Source organism: Equus quagga, chromosome 4, assembly GCF_021613505.1.
Source record: "Equus quagga isolate Etosha38 chromosome 4, UCLA_HA_Equagga_1.0, whole genome shotgun sequence".
Lineage (NCBI taxonomy): Eukaryota > Metazoa > Chordata > Mammalia > Perissodactyla > Equidae > Equus > Equus quagga.
The window spans coordinates 140,012,427-140,039,687 of NC_060270.1; the positions used below are offsets into that span (position 1 = coordinate 140,012,427).

Here is a 27,261-nt window from a genome sequence, read left to right on the forward strand (position 1 = left end):
TCCTAGAACCTCCCCAGGATTCAGGGACCATCCTTTCAAAACCAAAACTCGGTGCCTGTGGTCTGATGAGAATGAGTGTACAGAGGCGCAGAAATTCAGGGGGTGCCCGCCCTGATTATACGCTCAACCCTCACAGCGCCGCACACTGACTCCCTCAGCCGCACTCACTCCCTCCACAGAGAGGTGGAGATTAGAAATCTTGGTTGGGTTTCCCATCTGTTGTTTAATCATCATGAGCCACAAATGCAGTAAAAGCTGCTTCTAAACCCCTTCTTACGATTGACCACGTGGCTAGAATTACAGTTGCAGATGGCGACGCTCGTGCGTGTGACTCAGACGATAGCCTTGTCCCCTGCCATCAAAGCATCTTCACGCCAGAGTTGGTGAGAACCCATGGGGTGCCCAGATGCCTAATTGTACCACCACTTGCACCCATGTCTTCTCGGTGAAAGAAACTGCCTGCACAGCTCCTCGGGCAGCAAGAAACAACAGGTGCAAAAGGCAAAGCCCACTTTGGAACCATTTGGACCTAGGAACATGGCTCAGCGTAACAAGAGCGCCCACAGACTTGGCACGCCCGCGCTGATCTGCCTGCGTGATGGGCCTGGAATCAGACCACAGCGGCGGCGTCTACGGCTGCCACTCCAGGTGGTCCCACCTACTCCTTCTCTGAATGGAGACGAAAGGCAGCTGGGGAGGACATCGCATGAAGAGATGGGTCGTGTCCAATTCATTTTTACTAGGTGCTGACAAGTCACTGTGAAAGTCTGGAAATGTGCGGCACGGCAAAAACACACGGGTCACAATGCGATGGTGAATGATTACCAGAGGAGAAATTCATCACAGGCTGCTCTCAGCTCCCATCACATAAGGAAGTGTTACATTAACAAGATGGAAGGTCCCCGCGGTCCCCTCCCCACACAGCCCCCACTGCCACCGCCTGCCACCCCACTATTTCAATTTGTGTTGCATGGTAGGAGCAGAGCCCAAAGGCGGGGGAAGTTAATTCAGCTTTACTAATCAAAGAGGGGGTCACAGCGGCAGCCAAAGCGAAGGGGAGCAGATTCGATCTGCACGGTACGGAAATTCTCTCTGCCCAGCCTGCACTGCCTAGGACCACGCTAGGCCGGCTCCTGGCTATGGGATTAAAACAGGTGGGTCTTCTTTTCAGCTGTTCATGTAGTTTGCTTCCCGTCCTGGCCACCTGCATTTCCCTAGGGATGTGCCTGGCCCTCATCCCTGTTGGCCCCTGGGTTCCCTTGCGTTTCTAACCTGTCCTGACAAAGACGTAGACAGATGTGGAACCTAGCAGGTGCCGGTATAGCACCTGTGCTGGTGACTGTGGAACAACCGAGATGAATAAGACACAGTGGCTTTGGAGCTGCTCTGGACCAACCAGTTCTGAGGTGATGGGACCAGGGAGTCTCCATCTTGTGGTGGCCAAGGGGACATTAGGGATGAGGCAGGCTTCAAGTCCTTGCTATTCAGTGTCACATGCAGGCATTGTCCCATTCCTCTTTCTAACCTCTCTTCTCCAATTACCACTTTCCACATTACAGAATCACAGGCCACAAAGGGGAGGTTAGCAGAGTCAACAGCATGCGGACAGACGGGTCAATAGTTCCTCCTAATGGGATTCCTGCTCCTTCAAGATGCCATTTACATGCACAGGACCAGCCAGCCGAATCTGCTTTCAAAGTCAAATGGAAAGCCAGGCCAGAGACAGGCAGGCCACCTGGGAGGGGGGCTCTCTGCTGGTGCCTTTGCAGGAGACCAGAGAGCTCAGTCTTCGGCCTCGCCCCGCACCCAGCTCCTCGCCTCTGAGAGGCCTGACGGAGTTCCTGTTGCAAATGTCAACCCAAAGTGGATGAGCGAACCGCAGCCCCCAGGCCAGCCAAGGCCATGTTAAATACTCACACCCCCCCACCCCCCACAGCGTCCTAGGCTGGGAGCTGCCGTGTCATCATGCGGACCCCTCTGGGCTCAAGGCAAAGAGAGCGGCCTCTCCCAGGGCGCACGTGGAGGTGTGCCCTCAGCCCGCCCAGCACCGGGGAACCTTCAAAGCCGTGCAGTTTGTCTGAGCCCCATCCGTCTTTAATGTCAGAGTCTACATTTTCTCCTCTCTTCCTTTTTCAAAGCAGCCAGAAAAGAAAATGTCACTGCATTTGGGGCCAATTCAAAAGCAGACTCGGACAGCTGTTCCCTCTTTCTCCCTGGCCCTTGTGTTTTCATCTCTCCCGTGGGTCTTCACGGGCTGCACCCCTACCCTCTCCATCCTGGGTTCACTTGGCGACATTGTCTCCCCTCTGTTGTGCATTTCCTAAAGCAGAGGCCTTAGAACTCGCAAAGCTGTCTTGTGACTGTGGCCCTACTAAGAGGACATTATGTCGATTTTGACTGGGGGACGGGGGCTTGCCACCCCCATCAACATCCTGACAAAGATTTAGAGCTTTGGCAGCTGATGCAAGTAAATGTCCCCTGTGCTGCCTTTTAGAAACCATATTCCCCAAATTTGTCCAAAACACGTAGAATCGTCCCAAGCTGTGATAGTTTGGCTGGGAGTGGTGTAGGCACCTCCTCTCCCCTGTACGCCTTAAAAAGACTCTACGCTGTGAAGGGCAGGTGGCAGTTCAGATGAAGGTGACAGTCAGAATGCATCCCTGACAGCCCCTGGCTCACCCAGGAGTAGGAAGCTGATGCCCTGATTGATACCTGCGGGGGAGGCTGCCAGCAAGGAGGACACAGGAGGCAGATAAGAGACTCAATCAGTGTCAGACCCTCCTGACACACACAGCTGTAAATCACTTTGGGTAAAGATTCTCAGCTGCTAGAGTGGAGAAGGACGAGTAGGTAATAGAAAAACAGGGAGAGAGGCAGCTGTGTGGGCCACTGGCTCTGGGACTGACAAGGCTTGGCCTCGACCATTGATGGAGATGACACGCAGAATTCACAGAACTCCATCCATCCGCCCCCAGCCCACGGGGAGGTACAGCACTCTCCTGCGTTCATGGTAGAGATTCAAATATAACCAGGGCTACACTTTAGAGCATGTCACCCTGTCTCAATAACGCTGTTGTAAATACATACATTGTATACACTGTTATAACTACATACATGATATACACTGTTATAAATACATACGTTATATACACTGTTATAGATATGTACGTTATATACACTGTTATAGATACATACCTTCTAACCAGCTGCCCAGGATGCATGCAGTGGACACCCTCCTCCCCCTCTTCCTCCCCGTGCAGGAAGACGGAAGGGAGGTTGTTGGTGCTCCCGCCCTGTCCTCACCCACTGACACCTGGAACAGCTCAGTGTTTTGATGAGAAAAGTTTTCTCCAATTGCAGAAAGCCCCCCAGCCGCACCTCAGCAACCCCCCGCTGTATGCAGATACCATTCACACTGGCCAAACCCATTTTAGAGACTGTCTTTCCACATGGTTTAATGAGACATTTAAGACATAATAAGCTTCCCTTTCGTCCAGGGGACAGAGATGCCTAAGTGGGAAATAACAAATGGATTAGTGGTTAATTAATCGCTGGCAGGGGCTGGGAGAAGCCATCTTCGCACTCTTTCCTTTTCTCTCTTAAGATGGTTCTTTCTTATTTTAATTAATCTTTTGCCACCCCAGCACTTGTCTTATCAAATATTCAAATAAACAAATGGAGTGTACTGAAACACAAGTACTCGATACAGTCTTTAATTGGAGCCGTAGCCTTGTCTTCTCCGGGTGGAGCCGCAGGGTACCTGGAAGCCCTCCCTGGAAGTGGGGTGGACTCCAAAACACGTTTAGCATCTGGCTAATCTTTCTTTCCGGTGAGAGGGCATGGCGTGATGGGAATGGGGAGCAGCCACACTGGGCGGTCTGTGGTTTCCCTTGCCTGGCTAGGAGCAGAGGCTGTACCATCACAAGGCTGTGGGCCTTCTCCCACCACTTGCCCCTCCGTTCACCTCTGTGTGTCTCCACCGCATGAACGTACGCAGGGGTGCCCCATCCAGCTGTTGGACAGGCTAAGGCCTGGGGGCAGCCTGTGCCTTGGGCTGCCAGCACCTCTCTCGGCTCCGCAGGAGGGCTGCCGTCACAGCTGACACTTACACCGGAACAACTAAGTCTAGCGCCACAATCCACATCCATGTCCTGAATCCCCAGGCCCGGCCAGAGGAGGAGGTGACAGGCAAGACATGTGCTCACGTACAAGGCCCCCAGCACCAGCCGGAGCACATGGACTTCATATGAAGACTTCATACGAAGCTCTGTTCTTTCCAGAGGGATGGCACTCAGAACGACTGTGGCGCACGTGTCCCCTGGACGAGTAGGCAGTCACAACCACCTCCAAGAGGGGCTTCAGGGACGTGGGTCAGTGATGGAGCCAGAGCTCTCGGCTGCTTCTGTACAGGTCATGGGTTTCAGGACAAGGCTCTGGTTCCTTCTGACAGCTGGGAGATTCTTTAGCAGGCAGGGCCTAGGCTGTCTCCTTAAAAGCAGCCACATCGTTGAGCTGTGACCATAGATTTACGCAGAAATGATGCCTAGCAGGAATAAAGAAGAAATGGGGCGGTGGGGGGAGTTTCAGAAGTGTGTCCCTGGTAGCCACTATGTGCTTCAGCCCAGAGTATTTGTCTCCACATGGAGGCAAGGACAGGGTCGTTTGCTGTGCCTGTGGAGCCCAGATGAGTCCTTGTCAAGCATTTCAGAAGCCAGGGCTGAACCACCGCAAGGCAGGGAGGGGTGGCAGGGAAGGAGCTGTGGGGAGTGGGGACTCTGTGAGTCAGGAAGCTGGTAAAGAAATGAGAGTGCTTCTGAGGGCTTCTACAACCAAGCAAGGGGAATGGGGGATTCAGCCAGAGGGAAGGTTTTCTGGTGCTTCTCTCAGTTAATCTTTTACTCTCTCCCAACTTTGGAAACATCCGAGCCCTGGGAAATTGGGACAGGGATCCCTAACGGAATTCTTAAAGTAGCCACGTGTATAGTTTCTTAAATCCTCAAGGATAGACTACTGGGCAGCTTTATTAAAAAAAAACAGAAAGTTCTTTATGTATCAATATGAAAAGATCTTTAAGACATTTAGTTAAGGAACAAAGCAAGGTGAAGAACGATGCCTAGCATGTGGGACAGGCTACACAAGTGGCAGGGCCCAGTGCAAAATGAAATGGTGGGGTTCAAAAATTATTAAGAATTTCAAGACAGCAGTGGCAGAGAATCAAACCAAGCAGAGGGCCCTCCTGAACACAGGGCCCCGAGTGACTGCACATTCATTCTTCATGCCTGTGAAGCCAGTCCTGCTAGTATGCTACCATGTGGCAAACCTGAAAGGTTAAATAAGAAATAAATAACATTTACCTACATGGGGTGGGGGGGGGGATGACAACGGGGAGGAATGAGGAGGGAAGCGGGAGAAGAATTTCCACTATAAGTTCATATTTTTTAATGTTTGAGCCATAGGGATGTTACGTAGTCAAAACATGAGATAATTGAGGGCCAGCCCTGGTGGCCTAGTGGTTAAGTTCAGCATGCTCCGCGTCAGCTGCCTGGGTCCGGTTCCCAGGCGCAGACCTACACCACTCGTCTGTCAGTGGCCATGCTGTGGTGGTGGCTCACATACAAAAAGAGGAAGATTGGCAGATGTTAGCTCAGGGCGAATCTTGGAAAAGAAAGAAAGAATTGAGAAAAAGTCCTCAGGACTCCAGAAAACCCCACATAGGCTCTAAGCAATACATGGGCTCCCATTCACATTTCTCAGTGATTATGTGTTGCTACGTGGAGGTCCCGAGGATGAGAAGAAGCTAAGGGAAGAGAAACCTCAGACTGTAATGAGTAAAGCCACAACTGTCCTCTGTCACGCGCTCACTTGCCTGCCTCTAGACTTAGGTTTCTGTGAAGCCAAATAAAACAGAAAGTGTGCTCTCTGGGAGGTCCTCCTCCACTTCCTGAGCTTTGCCAGGACTCGGCACATGTGCCAGCGCCTACCTCCCCAGCTGCCCTGGAGGTTAACGAGGCTACCCTTGTGAGTGGGGGGACTCCAGCTCTCACCAAATGCACGGGGTGGGTGAACATGTCAATAATAATGGTAATAATCAGTAATAGCAAGACATCTCAAGTTTAACGAACAAGGCACATTCATGTGTCTCCAGAATGGTGCAACCCAGAGAAATGGGCACAGAATGTGAGATGCTCCTAAACTACAAATAATCCTAATAGTTTGCGTGTATTGAATATAGTCAATATAGCATAACAACAGGGTCATGTTCTGAGATGTGTCATTAGGCGATTTCATTGTTGTACTTACACAAAGAGAACATCACGGAGTGTCCTTACACAAACCTAGATGGTATAGCCTACTACACACCTAGGCTCTGTGATATTAATCTTAGTTGTATATGCACTCCATCACTGACCAAAACATCATTATGTGGCTCACGACTTACTTACAATTATTCATTTAATCTTCGTGATTCCCTGAAAGGCAGGTTCTAGTATTTTTCTCATTGTATAGATAAGGAAACTGAAGTCCGAAGAGGAAAAATAACCTGCCCGATATTCCCCTGTAAGGAAAGGATAGAGCCACATTGGAACAAAGGCGTCCTGGCTCCATGAGCCCACACCCTTAACATTAATGCAGGAGGAAGCCCCAATTTTAATCTGTTTGATATCGAACTAAGATCTGATCATCCATCTCAGCTGTTCCACTCAAGAGACTCCCCTTCTGTCCGGAACACAATAGGACTAATTTGGAAGTGAGGGCTGCCTACCTTCATTTGGGTAGATGTGACTATGAATTCTCTTGTGCCACCAAGTCAAATGGACACCATTGTTTAGAGCTCACATTAATGTTCAGAATGGCCCTGCACCCCCTTTTCCTTGGAAACATTTCTTCAATTTTGACAACTTGACAGCTCTTGGGAGCAACTCTCTCAAGACTTACCCACCAGCTCTGCAAGTGATGAAGAGGGTGAGGCAGTTAAGAAGAGTGATGAGGAATTACTCCCAAGGGTACAGATAAGTCAATAAAATAATCCAGAGTCACAGAAGGTCAAGATCAGAGGCAGATGCCGGCATTCCTTAGCTGAGGAAAGAAGACTCCAGGACTCAATTGGAATTGGCTATAGAAATATTGTGAAGGTCAGACCAAACCCCAGTGCTCCCTTGGGAATTTTCCCCCTTCTGCATTGCCTAGGACACCAGGAACAAGCTTGTGTGTAAGAGAACTGTGCACATATCTGTACCATCAATATCATCTTGCGTTAATCCTCCACAAAATTGTGGTGACTACTTTGATGGAAAAGCCAATTTCAGGTGTACCTTTCTTTCCCGGCACCTAAAACGCCACAAGGCACAGAGCGGTCCTTGATACATGTTTGCTGAAATGGCAAATGGATGAATGAATGCCTCACCAGTCCATTGAGATGCTATCATAATCCTTCACAGCCATGTTGTACAAGTCATATCTCATTATGACAATCTACTGCCTCCCTGCAGCCAACCAAGGAAATATTCAAATGACTTTTACTCTCTTGACACCTTGTGATAATTGCTAGAAATTCTATTCCCAGTAAGCAGAAGCTGGAGCTGAAACAGAGCCAATAACAAATTTTCTCATTAAGAGTTGGAAAGTAAAAACAAAATGTCTTGAATGTAGTAAAAGAGGAATATTTTGCAGATCAGCTTAACATATTGCCCTTGAACGCCGAGATGCATGTGTGATATTGTCAAGTAACTACTCAAAAAATGCTTTAAAGCTTACTTGACCTGCTCAAATTTAAAATATTGAGAGAGAGAAGAGAAGGTTGGCTCTTCTTACAAATTCAATACCCAAAGTACCGGGGAAGGAAATAAGAGCAGCTGGGGTTTGTGTAGCTGCTAAGGTAGTTGAAGAAGCATCATCCTTCTAAGCAGAAAGCATTCCTCTGCCACATTGGAGGAACCAGTCGTAAAAGGGAAGGTGGGGCTTGGTTGCCAAAAGGACATTTTCCTTATTGGAAGAAAAAAAATTATATGCAAATTGCCATGCGATCTTGTCTTTTCTTGCCCTTTTCTGTTTCAGTGATGAAATACAGGAAGCAGGAAGGTGGCGTGGGGACTTTTATGAGACTGATAAAGCTGTGCTTTCTTGGGAAAGAGACTAGCTGAACCTCGGCCAGGTGGTGACGGATCTGTGCAGCTGGAACAAGGAATCACCACCAGGTGGACATTTATCAAAATTACAGGCACAATGGAAGGAGAACTCTGAGAGGTCAGAGGGCAGCTATTTTGTCATTTAAATGCCATGTCGTCAAACCACTGCTCAATAAGTGTTCCAAAGCTTACTTGGTTTGTTCAAATTTAAAGGATTAAGAGAATGAAACGAGGTTTGGATGGTTTTTACAAATTCAATACAAAAGTAAAGTGGAAGAAAAATAAGCAGTGGATTTGTATAATGGCTAACTTACTGCAGAGTTTCAGAGTCCAAACAGGACTCAGGAGGGAGGTTGGAGAGCTACAGAAACTCGTTTTGCCTTTCCAATTTTATTTTTTCATATTTACTTGTACTTTTCAATTTGCTGCCTCTCTCCGGAAGCAATGACCTGATAATGAACCTCAAGCTCATTGGCTAATGCCTGCATTCAGAAGTCACCGTTTGGTTGAAAATCTCTGTTTTGCCCTATTCACCTGCTCTCCAGGTGGGGCTTGTCCAAATCAGCCCCACCTGTTCAGAGCAGGTTCTTCGGATTTAATGGCAACCCCTCCCTCAATTGAGAGGACGTGGGAAGAAAACTGAATCGCACGAAAAGGGGCCCTGCACTGGGCAGCATTTCCCCACCCCCAAATATGCGTGCACGTCCCTCCCTCTCTCCTCCTATCAGTGTGAGAGCTCCATGTGGCAGTGTCGACACAAATAATCCACAGCCAAGCTACAAGTCAAAATTGGGGTGAGTTTACTATGAGCCAGAGTGAGGATTACAGCCCGGGAAGGCCTTAGAAGGCATCCCGGAGCAGCCCGGTGTCAGTACAGTCTTATATCTTTTTAGAACAAAGAACATACATTAAACACACCCAGGATACATTTCCATCAAAATTTCAAAGAGGGATGCAGTGGCAAATTAGCAGGTCAACGTGACCCTGATGTCAGGAAAGGGACCCGTCCCATGCTCCCAATAGGGCGGAGGAGGGGAAGTCTGCATTCTTCTCTTAAGAGAGAGCATTCTTTACTTTCACGGTTAAGCAGATGTACAATGTATCTTTGATCGGCTGTAAGTCAGGCTTTTTAGCTCAAGCCGAATCAGTTCTGAACTCGAATGGTTACTCCATATACCTCAATATGTGACAATTTCTTGTCAGCAGTATGGCCCTAATACCAGGAGCCTTTGTAATTTCCCTTCGTCGAGTGCCTGGGCTACTGTAGGTCAATAGAAGAGTAGGAAGAATGGCTTCTTACCTGGCTTCTGCAGTGGAAGACCTTTTTCATTGACCCATCCAGCCTCCCATTCACCCAGAGAAGTAATATGAGCCGAGACATACTAAGACCCATCCTTTCTTAGATCCACATTCGCTCACCAGAGCTGAAGATTTCCCAGATGGCCCATTTCCCAAAGCTTTCATCATTGCGGAGGCACTTCTGGCCCTTTTCTGGAAGGTCCCCACTTCAGTTACCCAGCTATTAGCACCAGAACAACCATCAAGTTATGCAAACTTTGGGTAATGCAACTTGCTGCAGTGGGGAAGTGCTTGACTTGGAAAGTCACAGTCTTCCTTACCGATCTCTCATCTTCCCTCTCGTCAGTAACAGCAGATGGCCCAAGTCATCAAAGCCTTGCAGGAAGCCGCTGCCCTGCAGCCGGTGTGAGAAAGCTGGAGCTTTTGGCTGCAGATGCTAATTTGCATGACCACTGGCTGATTTCTTCACCTCTCCAGGCATCTTTCTCCTCCGTGAAGGGTATTCCTGCCTTCTGGGCTTGTGAGAAGTTGAGATAATGTATTCACAATGCCTGGGACATAATAGGTGTTCAATAAATGGTAGTTATTATTGTATGCATGAGCCTCAGGCTAATGTATGTGTGGACATTTAGTTGTTAATTAGAAGGTAAGTGAAAGCTGGTTGGAGGGAATTGCATTTGACCTTTAGCAAATTATTTCACTTAGATGCGCTGATGCAAAACTATCACATCTTGTGAAGAAAGATGAAAATAAATCTGGCTGACAAAAGAGATTTTAATAAATACTCAGTCTCCCTCCCACAGGCTCTCAGTCCACAGCCAGCGCCCTGTCATTCGTAAGCAGCTGGGGAGGCTTCTGTGCCCTTCCACAGTCAATCACTGGCTGATCGGGGCCAGATTCAGCTTAAACCTTTTCTGAGCACCTGCATCAAGTGACTGCTCCAAAAAAGGAACTCTGAATGCTTTTTTCCCTCCAAATAATCTTGCCGTAAGCGTGGGTGGACTGGGGTTGGGAGTCTCTCTCACTCATTCCTAGGCTGAGGTCAGCTGAGCAGGGACGATGCGATATAACGGGCTGATGCGTCTGTCTTTCCACGTGCCCCATTTTAGTGACAGGCAGAGAGCCTGGCGCAGTCCCCATGACGTGCCATAGCGTGGAGGCCGTGTCGTGAGATTCACTTTGCCAGCCGAACCATGGCCTGTCGCGGGGAGAAGAGCGCACGTGTCCCTGCTGATGAGAGAGAAGAGGAAAGAGGAAATGACCAGGGCTTGCTGCAGACCGGAAAGAGAAGAGGCACATAGACTCATGGTGTGGTTACCTTGGAAATCCTTGGAGACTCGACGATACAGGAACCAGCCTAACGAGACAGGGCCATCTGCAAGGCCCCTGTCCTTACAGCACAAGGCCCCTAACCAATCAGGAGGCTAGGAGAATCAGATAGAGCCACCAAGATCCACATTACGCAGCCTCTGGACTCTCACGGGCTTAAGCGTGTGCCCTAGCACCCAGGAGTCCGCTGAAGGTGACCCCAGCCCCATTACCATAGTGAAAATCACACCCAGGGGAGAGCTGGCACCTAATAATACATGCGTCTCATGTAGTAGTGACAGCGCAGGCACAAGCACGCCCACCTCTACGTGCTGACAGGAGAATGTCATATATTGAGGTATAGCGGGTAACTATTTGGGTTCAAAACTGACTCAGCTTGACTAAAAAGCTGATATATGGCCTATCAAACACACATTGTCCATCTGCTTAACCATCAGAGTAAAGAATGCTCTCTCTTCAGATGAGAATGCATACCCTATTGGGTGACGCCCAGATTGGTCCCTTTCCTGACATCAGGGTCACATTGACCTGCTAATTTGCAACTGCATACCTCTTTGAAATTTTGATGGAAATGTACCCTGGGTGTGTTTAATGTATGTTCTTTGTTCTAAAAAGATATAAGACTGTATTGAAACCCATGCTTCTCTGGAACGCTTTCTAGGGCCTTCCCGGGTTATAATCCTCAGTTTGGCTTATAATAAACTCACCCCAATTCTGATTTATAGGCTGGTTATGGATTGTTTGCGTTGACAATGCCATGACAAGGCCCTCCTCCCCAGCCTTTGCCTAATAAACACCCCACAGTCTAGCTCCCCAATGAGCCAGTCGCTTGCCCCTTTCCTTTTTGCACTAGCTGATCAACTTTTACTTTTCTACTCCTGTTTGTTGTCTCTCTTGAATTCCATCCTGGGAGAGAATAAGAACCCAATGTGCCAGTAACACGATGAATGGGAAAGGAAGGGAAGGGTGTTAAGGAGGAGGAGGAGGATCCTCGAAGGTGTCTCTGGGGTGGAGAGCAAGGCGTGAGAGAGGAGGTGGGCTGCCAGAGAGGAAGGGGGATTCGGAAGCTGCGTTGCCATTCTCCGCAGCAGAGTCAGCGACGAAGAACTGACTAGAGCATTGGGGAAGGGGGGAGCTAAGGCTGCCAGGCTGGGAACACAACAGAGCCAGAAAGGAAAGAGAGGAGAGCTGTGAGAGAAATTCCACTGCTGATCCTACACCGCTGGAAGAGCTTCCGGGTCCCCGACAAACAGAAGAAAGATTTGTGATTCTGTCCCGCTGAGTCACACGTAGGAGAATGGTGCTCTAAGGGGCCTCATCCCGGGTCTCTCTGCCTCTTGACCTACCTAGGATGAGGATGTAGCAGAAAGTCCAACCCAGAGAACTTTCAAGGGGCTGTGATTAGCTTCAGAAGGTGCCAGCTGTGCGAGCAGCTGATATAATAAGCTGGCATGTTGTGACTGATTACGCCCCTTACCCTTCCTGCACGCTTCTGCCTTCCAATGCCCACCAAGGAGCGAGGGAGCGAGGGAGCGAGGGAGGCAGACATCTCCAGGACTGCTTGATTAAGCTGATATACCAGATGCTGCCCATTTTGCATCCTGAGAAGCCATCATCCCTTTGAACTTAGCATTTTCATTAGAAATCATCTATTTTGAATAAGGATACAGTAAATCCTTGGAGTGCTTTTCATCCAAGGACCTCAAAGCACATTACTATTACTGCCAATTCTCAGCATTTGGTAGGCAGTATTACATTAATTTTCTAGATGGTTAAACTAAAGCATATAATGGTGAAATGCAACATCAGCTGCAAAGAGAAGAAAAGGAAATCAAGTACCTTAGGTCAGCTCCTGTGTTCACCTGTGTAACTCTGTGTATAGGTATGTGCTGGTGCCGCGGAGTGGATTCCAACCCTAGCGACCCTGTGGACAGCAGCGTGGAGCCCTGCCTGGTGTTTTGCCCATCCTCTCCCTTCCAGCGCTGTATATATAGAGAGACAATGCCTCAGTCACAGGCTTTTCATGGCCATAAGTGGGTGGCCACGTCTTTCTTCCTGGTCTGTCTAGTCTGGAAGCTCCACTGAAACCTGTCCACCATGGGTGACCCTGCTGTATTTGAAATACCTGTGGCAGACTTTCAGTATCACAGCAACATGCAGACACCACAGTATTGATGTGGATCAAGGCTGCCCCAGGGAGAGAAGCCCAAGGCGTCAGGCCCTACATATGCATCTGTATCATCCTCTGGGACATATAGGACGTCTGACCTGATTCCACCTGATTTGTATCCAAAGTTGTACAACCACCCGATAACCAGACCCCACCTGCACTCATACCATTTTAACGACTTTTTTACATGATCTTTCCTTTGTCTAGTAAAAAATAACTCACATACCTTTGCCGCATGAATTTAGCACTACCCTCAACCCATCGCAGCTCTTCACTGCCCATGGGTCCTGTCCCCATGCTATTCTCTGAATCAAGGAGCACTACTACCAGACCTTGAGAGTCCAAGAAACCTTTCTTTTGACTCGTCAGCTCGCCGAGCCTGCATCAGTATGACAACCAACAGACAGGTGGTGTGGCTCAGGGACATGAACCCAGGCCACAGCAGTGAGAGTGCTGAATCTTAACGACTAGACCACCAGGAGTGGCCCAAATCCAGATGCACAATTATGAGCTAGGAGCAAGTGAAGACTTCGTGACCGTCCATTTAGAGGATGTCGGTCCTCTTGGTGGCTGCCTGACACCTTTTAGATACACTTCTTATGTTTGGCGAGGAGCTCACTTCCAGGCTCCCTTGCAGCTCAGTGCAGACCTGTGACCTGGGCTCTTCCAATCTGAAGCACTGGTGGGAGCAGCAAGTCCAGCTCCTGGGGCCAAAGCTGCAGTGAGCAAATTATGGGGACAAGCTCATGGTGGCTTCCCCCCTGACAGGTTTGACAGCACAGCTGTAGGCAGGTTTCTGGAAGTTTAGCCTCTAGGCTGGTTCTTCAGCCCTCTCAGTGATCTGATAAACTCCCCTACAGCCTTCCAAAAAACTCCTCCTCTGCACAATCAGCCAGACGCAGCTCTGTCACCACAATCAGCCAGACTGAGCTCTGTCACTTCCAGCTAAAAACCATGACAAGTATTCCTTTGTATCCCACAGAAAATAGAGGTTCCCAGTGTTCCTTTTGTCCCTTTAGATAGGTTGATAACTGGTTATCAATCCATCTTTGAAACTGAACATCAATTTAGTCAATTGATATTTGGTATTTATAAATATCTAGTATCTATTGAGCACTGACTAAGAGCAAAACTCTGCGTTAAATATTATGGGAAATATTCGCTGAGTGCCCACTATGTTCTATATATCACACTGAGGGCTGGGGGTATGAGAAAAATAATCAAAAACAGCCATGGCCACTACTCCCGAAGAGCTGGCAGTCCACAGGGAAAGGCAGGCAGTAACTGAGGGATCGCTCTCAGAACCGTGACACTGCCGCCGCGATGAGTGCTGAGAAGGGCAGAGCAAGCATCCCCGAGAAATACACCAGCATGAGACGTGCCTTTGAAAAGTGCACACTAGCGTCAGGTGGGAAATGAACTAAAGGAAGTCAAAGTACGTGCAGACAGACCAGTTAGGCGGCAATGTTAGTGAGACAGGAGGGACCCGATGGTCCCAGACTAGGGGGTAGGGCTGGAGATGGAGAGAAAGGGACAGATAGAGACATTTAGGAGGTAACGCCAAGGGGACTTGGCATGCACTGGATACGGGGAGATAAGGTGGGATCCTAGGGCACTCCCAGTCTCTGACCTGAGCCTCCAGATGGACGGTGGTGTCAGTCCCTGGGAGAACACTGGGAGAAAACCAGGTCGTGCAGGGACATCGCGAGCTCAGTCTTACACGTGTTAACCGAGTTGCCTCTGGAGCATCCACGAGGCTGAGCTCAGAGGAGGGGCTGGGCTGGAGCCATGACATAGTAGTTGTATAAGTGAAGTCATTATGTGAGTGGAGCATCTCAAGGGAGAATCTAGCCTGATAAGAGAAGGCCTTGGGCACATTCTTAAGGAGTGTAATGTAGAGGTCTAAAATTTAGGGGGCCATCCGTCCATGGTTACTGAAAGATAATGCTAGCTGCCGAAAAAACATCGACAAGGTGAAATGATTTAGCCCAAGAAACGTGTCTTGATTCTTTCTCCAAATTCCCCTCAGTAAGGATCCACACACAGAGGCCCGACCAGTCCCCCAGGCAGCGAACGGGTGAGCAGGGGCTGTGGCACACAGCAGAGCAAGTGTCCAGTCTAAGGGGCCGTTCTAAACTCAGGCAAGTTATTCCAAGATATGGTACCTGTAGCTGTGTGCGTCTGTGAAGTCCTTCACTGTTTGAAATAACTGCTGTGGTCTACACTTACCTGAATGGACCTTCACTGACATAGTACTTAACCCAGATTTCTAGAGTCAGAATCCAATTCTCTGCTTCCAACTTGGAAACAATCTTCAATTGCCTTAAATTATTTTCCCTACTAAAATCCACAAATTTATTTCTATTTCCAAATCTCATTGATACCCCTGAAAGACTGCTCTTCTACCCCAAATGCTTTCCCTAGTTTCTAACACTGTCCCTAAAACTATTTTCCCAATGTCTAACGCTCTAACCATAGTTGGTCCACTCTAAAACCCCTGCATTATTCAAGTCCCTCCTGAAGACAAGGATGGCACCGGTTTTCCAGCGCCGTGGTGTGGGACGAAGGGATAAATGAGTAGCGGGACAATGAGTAGTCTTCACCTGGCACGGCGAACGAGCTTGGGACCAGGAGGCAGCAGCAGGGACAGCCTTGGAAGCCAGTGGCAGGAGGGAAGACAACAGAGTTCTGGAGTAATCTTGAAGACGGCCTAGGGCAGAGCAAAGAAAGTGAGGGAAAAAATGGGAGGCACTAGCTCTCGATGTTAACTAACGCTGGCCTCTGAATTTTTTTTTTTGGCCACTCAGCACCAGAGTATTTGCCTGCAGGTTTGGAAGATATTTTCCACTTATATGCATTCAGATTTTTTTTTTTTTTTGCCTTCTCAATATTCCTCAGCAGTAATACATTGCATGTACTAATTATAACTGCCAGCTATTGACTAAATCTGCTATGTAGTTGAACTGGGTTTATTTCTTAGTTTAGCATTATGACACACACACACTCACACAAAATCAAATTCTTGCCTCCCCCTTCCTACTCCTCCAACCTCAAAACGTAATTATTAAACAAAGAGACACAAAACAAAGCAGACCATCAGTGCACATACAGAATAAAGCAGCAATTGGGGTTCACGCTGCTTCAGCAGCCCAGGCGAGGCAACCGCACAGTTGCCTTGTGTCACAGCTTCCAAGGCACACATCTGGGAGACATCACACGGCACCTGAAACAAGACCACTGTTGGTATTCTACACAGAATCTTGGTCGGGGTAGGTAAGAGCTTGCCCCTCAAATTCCCTTTCTATTGACACTTGGCAGGACTTCTGTCAACAAAAATTACATTGACCAGGGGCCAGCCCAGTGGCATAGTGATTAAGTTTGCTCCTTCTGCGTCAGTGGCCCAGTGTTGGCAGGTTCAGATGCCAGGCACAGACTTACATACTGCTCATCAGCCATGCTGTGGCGGCATCCCACATGCAAAATAGAGGAAGATTGGCCCAGATGCTAGCTCAGAGCTAATCTTCCTCACCAAAATTTTTTTTTAAAAAATCACATCAACCAACACCTGGTGGAATGTCTGGCACATAGGAAATACTCAATACTTGTTTTAAAAAAGAAATCAGAAGAAAATCAAATGAAAATGAGCCATGTCTGAGTCGATAATGAGTGAATGTGGTAAAGACTTAGTGTCAAACACGTCCGAAGCGCTATATTAGCCATTAGTGTTATTATCGTTATTATCTAGAGTCACAGTTGCTTCTTGTTCACATTTGGGAACCCAGAAGGGCCTCCCCCACTTCCTTCTCTCACGCCACGGCTCTTAAATTAAATACCCCACAGCTTTCAAAGAAATTTAAACCACACCTTTCCCTCTCTCTCTCTCTCTCTCTCTCTCTCACACACACACACACACACACACACAACTGGAGAACGTGGTCTCTTGTGCATCGCTGATGGGAGCAAAAGCAGCACAACTCCTACAGAGGAAATTTGGACACATCCATCAAAGCTAGAAACACAAATCCTTTCCCACCCAGCAGATCACACTGGAGAATTTTCCTACAGATTAACTCAGACCCACGAGGTGTGTAATATGTGCAGGTTATTCATTGCAGACTTGTTTGAAATGACGAAACAAAAGAAACCAAGTGCCCATCAACAGGGACCTCATGAAATAAACCTTGGTCCACTCATAGAGTTTGAATACTATTCAGCAATGAACATATTTTGAATGAGGAGGATTTCTATGCTCTTTTATGAGAAGGTCTTCCAGATATATTGTCAAGTTTAAAAAAAATAACGCACCGAAGAACAGCGTATAAAACATTCCAAATTAGGTATAAAATGGGTGGGGATAAGATTATATACTTGGATTTGTTTTACATTAAGAAACTCTGGAAGGACATGGAGGAAACTAAGAGAGATGATGCCATGGCAGAGAATGGAGAATTGGACAGATGAGGGGGAGGGAAGGCCAGGATGGAAAAGGAAACCTTTTAGTATAAAATTTTTAATTTTCTATTCTAGACAGATAGATAGACAGACAGATAAACCCACCTTTCTTTTAAGTGAAAAGGAAACCTCGTCTGATGCTATAAGGAGCGTCTATGGTTGAAGTTCAGCACCTTGAATCCTCATGGCTTCTTCCTCCACCCCCTGTGGGTGATGTGGCCTTGGCGACGGCGACTGTGCTGGCAAGTGGACACCTGTATTGCTTAGCTTAATACAGTCTGACGGGCTATGAGCCTGTTCTCACATCTCTGCATTCCTCCTGGGGCGTGAGAGTATAAATTAAGAAAAATCTCTTTTGGTCACAGACTCAATATTATAACTCTTGGTTTCATTTCTTTGCTTTCATCATTTTAAATTTAAACTTTTCATGTGATTTGCAAATAGCTTTGTGTGATATGATATTAGAGGTCAGAGGACTTCTCAATCCGTCTAAAACTACATAAACATACCACAACAAAAATCCATTAAAAGTAGAAATAGCTAATCCTTTACAAGGGAAGAATAAATAATTTACTTCCAGGCTCTCCCACCATAAATCAGTTGGCCATTATCAGACACCAGTGCTGGAATAGGAAAGCAAAGCAGCTGTATCAAACTTTGATGATAAAAAAAAAGGGAATGGAAAAATTGGGGATGGACCATTCGTTTGCTTTCCATGTAGTTCTCCAAACAGACTCCATCATGGACAAGGCGGGAGAAAGCAGTGACTTAATTCCACTTCGATGAAGACCCTACCTAACCTTTGACCTCAGGTGAAGGATGTCTCTGACCCACACTTTAAGGGTTCCGATAATGGCACATGCCAACCCCCGATGGGATTCAGGCACCTGCGTGGGCTCGTTCCTGCTCAGAAGAACCTGCCATCTTGACTCCCTCATGCTCAGTCGGAGGAGGAAGGGAAGGCTCAGGGACAGAATAATGTCCGACTCACTCTACACCCCAAAAAGCTATGGGGAGAAGAACTGCTCCCATACTTCCTGGAGCCGGAAAGAGTCGGGAAGGCCATGGGAGAGATTAGGGATGGAGAGGACCCCGTCAGGAAACAAGGCTTGAGTCAAGCCAGCCACTTCAGTGCAGACAACCCCTTACAGCAAGACTTTTAACATTCAGTTAACAAACATTTACAGGAGGCTTGCTCTGTGCCAGGCGCTGTTGTAAGTCCTTTGAACATGAACTCTGCAAATCCTCACAGCATCCCCTTGAGGAGGTTCTCCTGTTATCTCCATTCTACTGGTGAAGAGACTGAGGTGCAGAATGGTCAAGAAACCTGCCTGGTGTCACTCAGCTGTGGATGAGGAAGCCTGAGGATGCTGCAGCCAGGCACCAACCTCACAGAGGGGCTGCCGCCACCACCGGCCATTCTGCCTTGGGCCCTGGGCAGGCTGCATGTGGGGGAGAAGGGGCCAGAGATACGCCGCAAACTGAGCCTAAAGGTTAACAGAGCTGCATCTGCACCCTAATCGTTATCGTTATACGAGGAATTGGTGATGTTTTACTGGGCTCACTTATCTCAGCATTCCCACACGTCACCCATGCACAACTGAGAATCACAGGGAAAAACAGCCGGGAGTCAGCTCGTCTCTGACACCAATTAAGAACATGTATCAGGAGGAATGTGGGGGAATTCTCGAGACAACCACGCCCTGCTTCCTCATCTGAAAGGAGCCCCCAAAATGCAGACTCAGCACAGCACCTCAGAACGTGGTCTACCTCAGCGACCAGAACACGTGAAACATGAAGGAGAAAAGGTAAACTGCCTCAAGTGGTTGTCGCCACAACAAAGCTGTGTGATAACCCCCAAACTCAACGACTTTGCTGGGACAACTGGATATCTACACGCAAAAAAAAAGTGATTTCCACCCTTACCTCATACCATATACAAAAATTAACTCAAAATGAATCAAAGACCTACATATACAAGCTAAAACTATAAAATTTTTAGAAAAAATGTAGGAGTAAATCTTCATGACTTTGGAATTGGCAATGGATTCTTAGATATGATAACAAAAGTACAAGCAACAGAAAAAAAAATGAATAAATTGGACTTCATCCAAATTTAAAACTTTTGTGCTTCAAAGGACACCGTCAAGAAAGTAAAAAAGCAACCCAGAGAACGAGAGAAAATATTTGTAAATCACACATCTAATTAGGGTCTAATATCCACAATATATAAAGAACTCTTATAACTCAATAATAAAAAGTCAACCAACTCAATTAAAAAATAGACAGAAGAGTTGAATAGACATTTCTCAAAAAGAGAGACCTAAATGGCCAATAAGCACATGAAAGAATGCTCAATATTATTAGTCATTAGAGAAATGCAAATCAAAACCACCATCAGATATCTCTTCACACCCACTAAAATGGCTATAATTATAGAAAGAAAGAGCAAGAGAGAAAGGAAGGAAGGAGGAAGGAAGGAAGGAAAATAAGAGTCTGTGAGGAATCTTCCTACATAGCTGGTAGGAATGTAAGAGTGCTGTCACTATCCAAAACAGTTTGGCGGTTCTTCGAAAGCTAAATATAGAATTACCGTATGATTCAGCAATTCCACTCCAAGTTATACACCCAGAATAATTGAAAACAGGCATTCAAACAAAACCTGTACACAAATGTTCATAGCAGCACTATCCATAATAGCCAAAAGGTGGAAATAACCCAAATGTCTATCAACTGGCTAACAAAATGCAGTATATCCATAAAATGGAATATTATTCAGGCATAAAAAGGAATGAGGCACTACATGCCACAACATAGATGAACTTCAAAATCATTATCCTAAGTGACACAAAAGGACACATATTTACAATTCCATTCATATGAAATATCCAAAATAGGTAAATCTGTAGAGACAGAAAGCAGATTAGTGGCTGGCAGGACCTGCGGGAGAAAATGAGAAGAGACTGCTTAATGAGAAGGGGGTATCCTTCTGGAGTGACAAAAATGCTCTGGAACTAGGTAGTGGTGATGGCTGCATAACATTGTGAATGTACTAAATATATACTTTAAAATGGTTAAAATGCTGAATTTTATGTGAATTTTACCTAAAAAAAACCCCTCTCAATGGCTTTGTAAAATAGTTATTTACTCTAGTCACGTCTCTGCGGCTCGTCTGGGCTGAGGGTTCTAGCGTGAGCTCGGCTGGCTCGGCTCCGGCCGCAGGTTGGATCAGGTGCCCCACATCGTTCTCACTCCCAGAGGCCACACGAGGCACAGGTTCCTCCTGGTGATGGCAGAAGCACAAGAGGGCACGCCCAGTACTCCAGCACACTTACAGCCTCGGCTTGCGTCGTGTCTGCTAACAGCCCCTTGGCCAAAGCAAGCCACACAGCTGAGCTCAAGGACAAAGGGCAGGGACGCACACCCCACTACTGGTGAAAGGGACTACAAAGTTGAGTGATGACATGGGTGCACCTGGAGACATGATATTAAGTGAAGTAAGCCAGACCCAGAGAGAAAAATACTGCTTGATCTCACTTAGACGTGGAATCTAAAAAAGTCAAACTCACAGAACCAGAGAGTAGAACGTCGCTGCCAGGGGCTGGGGGTGAGGGAAACGTGGAGCTGCAGGTCAAAGGTACAAACTCCCAGTGATCAGAGGAATACGTTCTGGGGTCTGACGTACCGCAGGGTGATTCTAGTTAACAGTACTGTACTGTATTCTTGAAGTTTGCTTAGCAAGTAGATCTTAAGTGTTCTTACCACAAAATAAAAAGTAGCTATGTGAGGTGATAGCTGTGTTAATTAACTCGATTGTGGAGTCATTTCACAATGTATACATAGAATTAATTATCACATTGTACACCTTTAAAAATCACATTGTCCAACCTAAATATATACAACTTTGATTTGTTAATCATACCTCAATAAAGCTGGAAACAAAGAAATAAATGTTATTTTTAGAAAGTTGAATGACCAAACACAAAGATACAGAGAGGGGTAGAGTTGGGCACCCCAGTGCAATCCACGACGCTCTTTCTCTGCACGGCTGACCTCTTCATTCTTTACTCCTAAATGGCAAGAATTCCTCCAGACCTTTTCCACCAACTTTCATAACTTTTTAGAGCAAAGAGTCTCCTTCTAAGGAATATGACCCAATTCATTCAAGGTAACTCTTTCAATCATAGAAAACACAGATCAAAGTGAGTGTTTATAAACTTAGAGAGGCTTTTCCAAGGTTTAGCAGGTGGAATGGATGGGTTCTGGAGCAGTTATAAGGTCCTTGGTATCAGAAAACACATTTTCAAGTGTGTAGGTCTCTCCACCATACACAGCGGCAGATTTTAAATCTGACCATCAGTCAAGGGAAGAGAGAGGACATAGAGGATTGCATAAGAATTCATGGGTCAGTCCTGGAAGTAGCATCCATCACTTCTCTGGGCATTCTCTTGGCCAGAACTCCATCATATGGATGCAAATTTCACAGCTGCAAAGGAGACTGGGAAATGCAATCTAGCTGTGTGCCTAAGAGAAAAAGGCAACTGAGGACATGAATGGTGAGCCCGTCTCTGCCACATTCTGTATTAAGCTGCCTTTATTTGAATGTCAAATCATCTAAAGTTGGCTATAAAAAAGTGCTGAGCTCTTGTTTGTGGGAATTTAGGAGACCATGTCTTCAAGGTTGGAGGAATAGAGGGGAGTCCTGGCACTCGGTTTGAGGACATTAAGCGGCTAGAGAAGTAAGGACAACAAGAGATAAACAAAAGTCAACTCAGAGGAGTCGAAAACTGCACCAGAACTTGAAGGAAAGCACATGAGGCATCAATGACCCGCAGGATCTGATACCTGGAACCCAAATAAGAAAAGTGAGTGAGTTCTTAGAGACAAACACCATCAATAACAGAAGCCTTGACTTCACTTCAGCCTGGCCTGGGGAAGTAAGACCTCCTTGTGCGTTACGTAGTTCCCTGTTCCATTAACACCTTGCTGCCTAGACTTTTATTGTCACCCTGAATAAATTCAACATTGAACAAGCAATGGAATCAAAGTGATTTGGACGCAAAAGTCTTTCTTCTCTTTCTCTTCCACTCCCGTCCCCAGCATTCCCCCTCATTGCAGCGGCCCTGAACAGGAGTAAAGGAAAAGCCAGGCGATGATGCCATTCACACCTCCAAGGCCAGTGGAAGATAAAATGAATTCAAAAATCGTACTTCCAAAGCACTCACTGTGCTTCGTAGAGCTGGTGAGCTCTTCCTTTCTCTGCCATGACCTAGTCTTCTCCCCTGAAATTTCAAGCCGGTTGCCATTTCCACCTCTCTCAACTGGGGGCTTTATTATCTTAAGGTGAGAAAAGTTTCTTGGGCAGAAGTCTGCCCGGGAGAGAATTCAGAGTGATTTAAGCAGTGCCCATGTGTGTTGGAGCTGGAAGCAGTCTCCAGCTGACACATCAGAGAGGGAACATGTAAGCTCAGATGCCTTTATTATGGGAGGTTGGATATCTGTACCAGCGACTCTCTCTCTTTTTTTTTTAACCCTCAGATACTATTTTAATAAAAAGCCACCACAAGTTCTCAGCAAATCACAGCTTTGAAGGAAAATGTGAATCCCTATCAAACCCCAAAGAATTGTTGGAGCTGATGGAAGTCTGAATTCATCGGTTTCCCCACTGCCTCTCCACCCGGTCCAACGAACCCCTCCTCCTCCGGCTCACCCTTGAGTGCGGGATGGAGCTGCAAATCAACGCCTGGGGGACGTCGCATCAGACAATGGGAATGTCTACAGAAAGGTTAAAGCAGAAAGGAAACAGAATTTATAGACTTAGCATTAAAATCTTAAAGGACCTTAGGAACAGCAATGAATCTGACATTAGGGAAGGCAGGGGCTGTCAGAGGCCACGGCAGGAAGGCCTGACAAGGGCCATAAATCTAAGCTAAGAGCCAAAAAAACAGGCATCTTTTCAGGCTGAGGCAGTGTGATGAAAAGATTCCAACCTGGATTCAAAAGAGAGGCAGGGCCACAGAGCATGGTGGGGAAGGAGCCGACCGGACGCGAATAAAGAACGAGAAGAGCAGCAGATTGCGGGGGTGGGAGAGGGCAGCGGGCCGGGCAGCAAAGGCCACAACAAAGACACCAGCAACACGCATTTGGCCGTGGGGGGAACTTTGAAACTGATCCCCAAAGAAAGGCAACAGAAAAGATGTGGCTGCTCCTTGCTGTGCCTTTAAGACGGCACGCAAAGTAACCTTGTAAGCGACCAGAATTGATGCAGAAAGCCAGGCACCTGGGGCAAAAGAAGGTTGTGGAGGGGGAGCTGGGGAAAGGCGGCAGGATCTGGTGTTACAACAGGAGTCGGGGAGCTGAGAACTCACAGGGTTGCCTTTGATTTTCATTCACTCATTCTGTGTATTTGGGGGTTTTGTTTCCTTCAATTATGCCCTCTGGGGCCCAAGTAAAACACGTTAAGACACTAACTGAAATACGCAAAACCATTGCAACTGAAAATAGCATACCATGAGTTATCATTGAGACGCCAGCTCAAGGGGCCTTCTTGCAGGGCAGGACCATCGGAAAAGCCAGATCGGCACCACTTAGATTGTCACGGCTCATGCTAACTTCATCCACGTCATAGGGGGAGATATTAGTTCCTCTGCCTCAGTTTCCTCCAATGGAAAAGAAGTTGGCAGGTCTGTTTCCTAGTTGGAAAGGATTAATTCAATTAATATGTTCACAGTATATTTCAAAACCTTTGAGATTAAACTTAATTGTTAATGTAATGATAATGGCGCATATATGCACATGCATATATATACCCACTCACTTATGAAATGCAACTTTTTCAGTGTTTTGAAATATGAAAATCAATATACCTTCTCATGCCTTACATTCCCCTCCACTCCATTTACTTTCCTCACTTCTCTTTTTCCTCGTTGCTTTCCCCTTCTTCTCAAATTTCTGTCCACTTTTCTTTCCTAGCTTCCATCTTCTCTCTCTTTTCTGCCATTTTGACCCTCCTCAGTTTCTCACCTCCCCTATTTGCTTGGGAAAACAGAGAGCATCTCCAAGGCAATGTCATTTCATAGGTGAGTACATATGGTCATTAATATTCATTAGTTTTCTTAATCTCTAGTAAAAATAGAAAAAAAAAATCTACCTTTGCCTGTGTCAGACTGGCTGATTAGCAGACAGTACTTGAACAGTATAAGACTCTCCTTCTTTAGAGACTGGAGGTCTGAAAGCCCCAGGGTGGTTGATGCTTTCCTTGGACCAACCAAGGAGAGGGCAAGTCAGCAAAGTTGAGAGATGATCTTGGGGGAGAAATTGAAGACTCAAAGTGATAAGGATAATCATAACCTTCAGGTGGTCATCTTTTCACATCCCAGACTCACCAGCAGATCAAAGGGGTTTCCAAAAAGTTAAGAATCTGAGACACTAGAACCTACTAAATAAATGCCCTAAAGTGTTTTCTGTTGCCTGTAAAAAGTCAATGTGGATCAGGAAAAGGCGGCTGCGTGACTCAGACCTGGCATGTACTGTCTTAAAACGCAGAAAGGAGACAAAAATGTCTGTGTAAAAGGTAAAGGGTGTGTAAAAGGTAAAGGGTGTGTAAAGAGTAAAAGCAAAACAAAATTAAAAAGATGGAAAAATAAACACCACTTCAGATACAAGGAAATTCTGATATCTAGGACCTCCCCTAAGAAATAACTTTTTTTTTTTTTTTTTTTGCTTAAGTCAACGTATCCATAAATAAATGAACTTCATCTGACTTCTAACTAACTCATTTGGTGAAAAGCTAGTGGACTAGAAGTTTATTTGCAGAACTGGGGTCTTTCAGCAGCTCAATAAAGGCTTCCTGTTTGACTTTGGGCAAGTTATTTCACTACTTGATATCTAAAGTTACTCATCTGTAACGTGAGTAAAACAATATGATAGCCATGTTATCTTTGGCTGTCGGGCTGCTCGCAACTTTGAATGTGTAACTCAATCTCACAGAGGAATTTCACAGAATTAATGAATATCTGCAAATGCTGAAGGGCCTCAGGTTGAATGCTGACTTCATGGAATTGTGGTTACAGAGCAGCTGCTAATCACGCCGGCACCATCACCCCCCCTCCTAGGTCATCACTCTCTCCTGTCCCGTCTGTACCCTTACGTTTAAGAATAAATCTGTCCCCTCTTCCTAGAAGGGCTTCTCTCCATCCCACCCTCCATTAGAGCCCCTACCACTCCTTCCCTCTAGAACGCACAAGAAATCTTGTTGACTTTGACTTGTCTCTTCTTCCTCCCTCCTTACACCTTATCATCGGGTTTCTGTCCATCACTCTATACGGTTTTATTTGCCTCAAACTCTAGAGTGCCCCTACGTACAAATCTTTCTACAAAGCTGGGTTCTTCGAACCACTTTTTCTAGTGCTGTGATAGTTTATGTCTAGACTTCCGAGATGCCTCCATGCAGTAGATCACCTCCAACTTTTCCAGTGACTCCTCGGCAGATTCTATTTCTCTTCCTGCTCAAGGACCATCCCTTCTAACTCTTCCCCATATAGTATTTCCAGTAAGTGGGTCATCTAAACATTTAATTTTCCTATCAACTGTATGTCTGACCTCCAGATTCTACTCCTTATCTCTTTTAGATCTGCAACATGAATTCTGTCAAGATACATGTGTCAGTTATCCAGTGTCACAATAATAATGCATAAGAAACCATCTTAAAACTTAGTGGTTAAAATACTAACCAATTTTTGTTGCTTGTGAGTATATGAGTGCTCCGGGTGGTTTTGTGACGCGAGCCTGACTTGATTGATCTCAGCTGGGTGCGTTCATGCACCTGCCGTTTTCCCAATGAGTCCACCACAATACTTTGGCATAAATGTCCTGCCATCAAAAAAGGCCAAGCAAAGAAAAAGCTAGCCTTTTTGCCTGGCCTTTTTGGCAGTACTGTCAGCATTCCAAGACCTTAAGCTCCCTATGCTTAGAAATTTAAAACCATCACTCAATCTACTTCAAAATTTCAGCATTATCTGAATCTTTGTCTTCTCCTTATCACATCCTGTCTAGGCTCTTGAAATAATTTCCGTACAAACCTCCACGTTTCGAGGGACCCATCACCCCCTTCAAGTCATCATCAATGGAGATCTACATTGTCCTTCTACAAGCATCACTTTGACCCTCTCAGCTTCTTGTAAAAATCTCTGCTCCTGGTCACATCCTTCCACGAACATTTGCATGTATATGCACAGGCTGGTGTGCCACATCTCAAAAATTAACAGTAGAAGGGAATCGATAGCTGAATGAAAAGAAAGAAAAGAAACAACAAAATTAATGACACAATAGTTGAAATCCAGTTTATCTATTTCTTCTTATTGAGCCAAATTCTGGAAAACTCTGAAAATAACATACTAACGTCTTCAATCCACTCACTCATGTTGTATATCCATCTCTGACTGCTTATAATAAACATACATAATTGTTGGAAAACTCATTAATCCAGATCTTGTTGATATGGCTACTGTCAAAATTAATCATCTCTTCTCAAGCAGGATAGTTTCCTGTTGTTAAATTCACTGGAGCCCATGAGTAAAACAAAACGTGCCTGGATTTTCCAAAGTATATTTGAAAACTATAATAAGATCCAAACTCAGTCAATAACTTCCAGAACTAAAACCTATAGTTTAGGTATAATCTTGTATTTAGGCAAGAAAATGGAACCATTTTTCATAAATTTGCTCATTTTTATTCTCAACCTTTACTTGCTGTTCTGCCAAAAATGCCTGTGTCTCTACCTTACCTCTTCTTAAGCCCACTTCCTGAGGGCAAGGGCTTGGTCCCCACCACTCTTCTCTTCTCCAAGCTTCCCCACATTGCTCAGCACATAGTTGGAACTCAGTA

General features: G+C 46.2%; 1 long non-coding RNA gene across 1 annotated transcript; it reads right to left on the minus strand.

Moving 5' to 3' along the window:
- Positions 1-17,602: 17,602 nt before the first annotated feature.
- Positions 17,603-26,649, minus strand: LOC124238370 (uncharacterized). The gene is made up of 3 exons (XR_006888297.1): positions 26,457-26,649; positions 23,886-24,068; positions 17,603-17,695 (listed from the first exon to the last, which is right to left on the minus strand). It is a non-coding gene; the product is annotated as an uncharacterized LOC124238370 (long non-coding RNA).
- Positions 26,650-27,261: the final 612 nt, after the last annotated feature.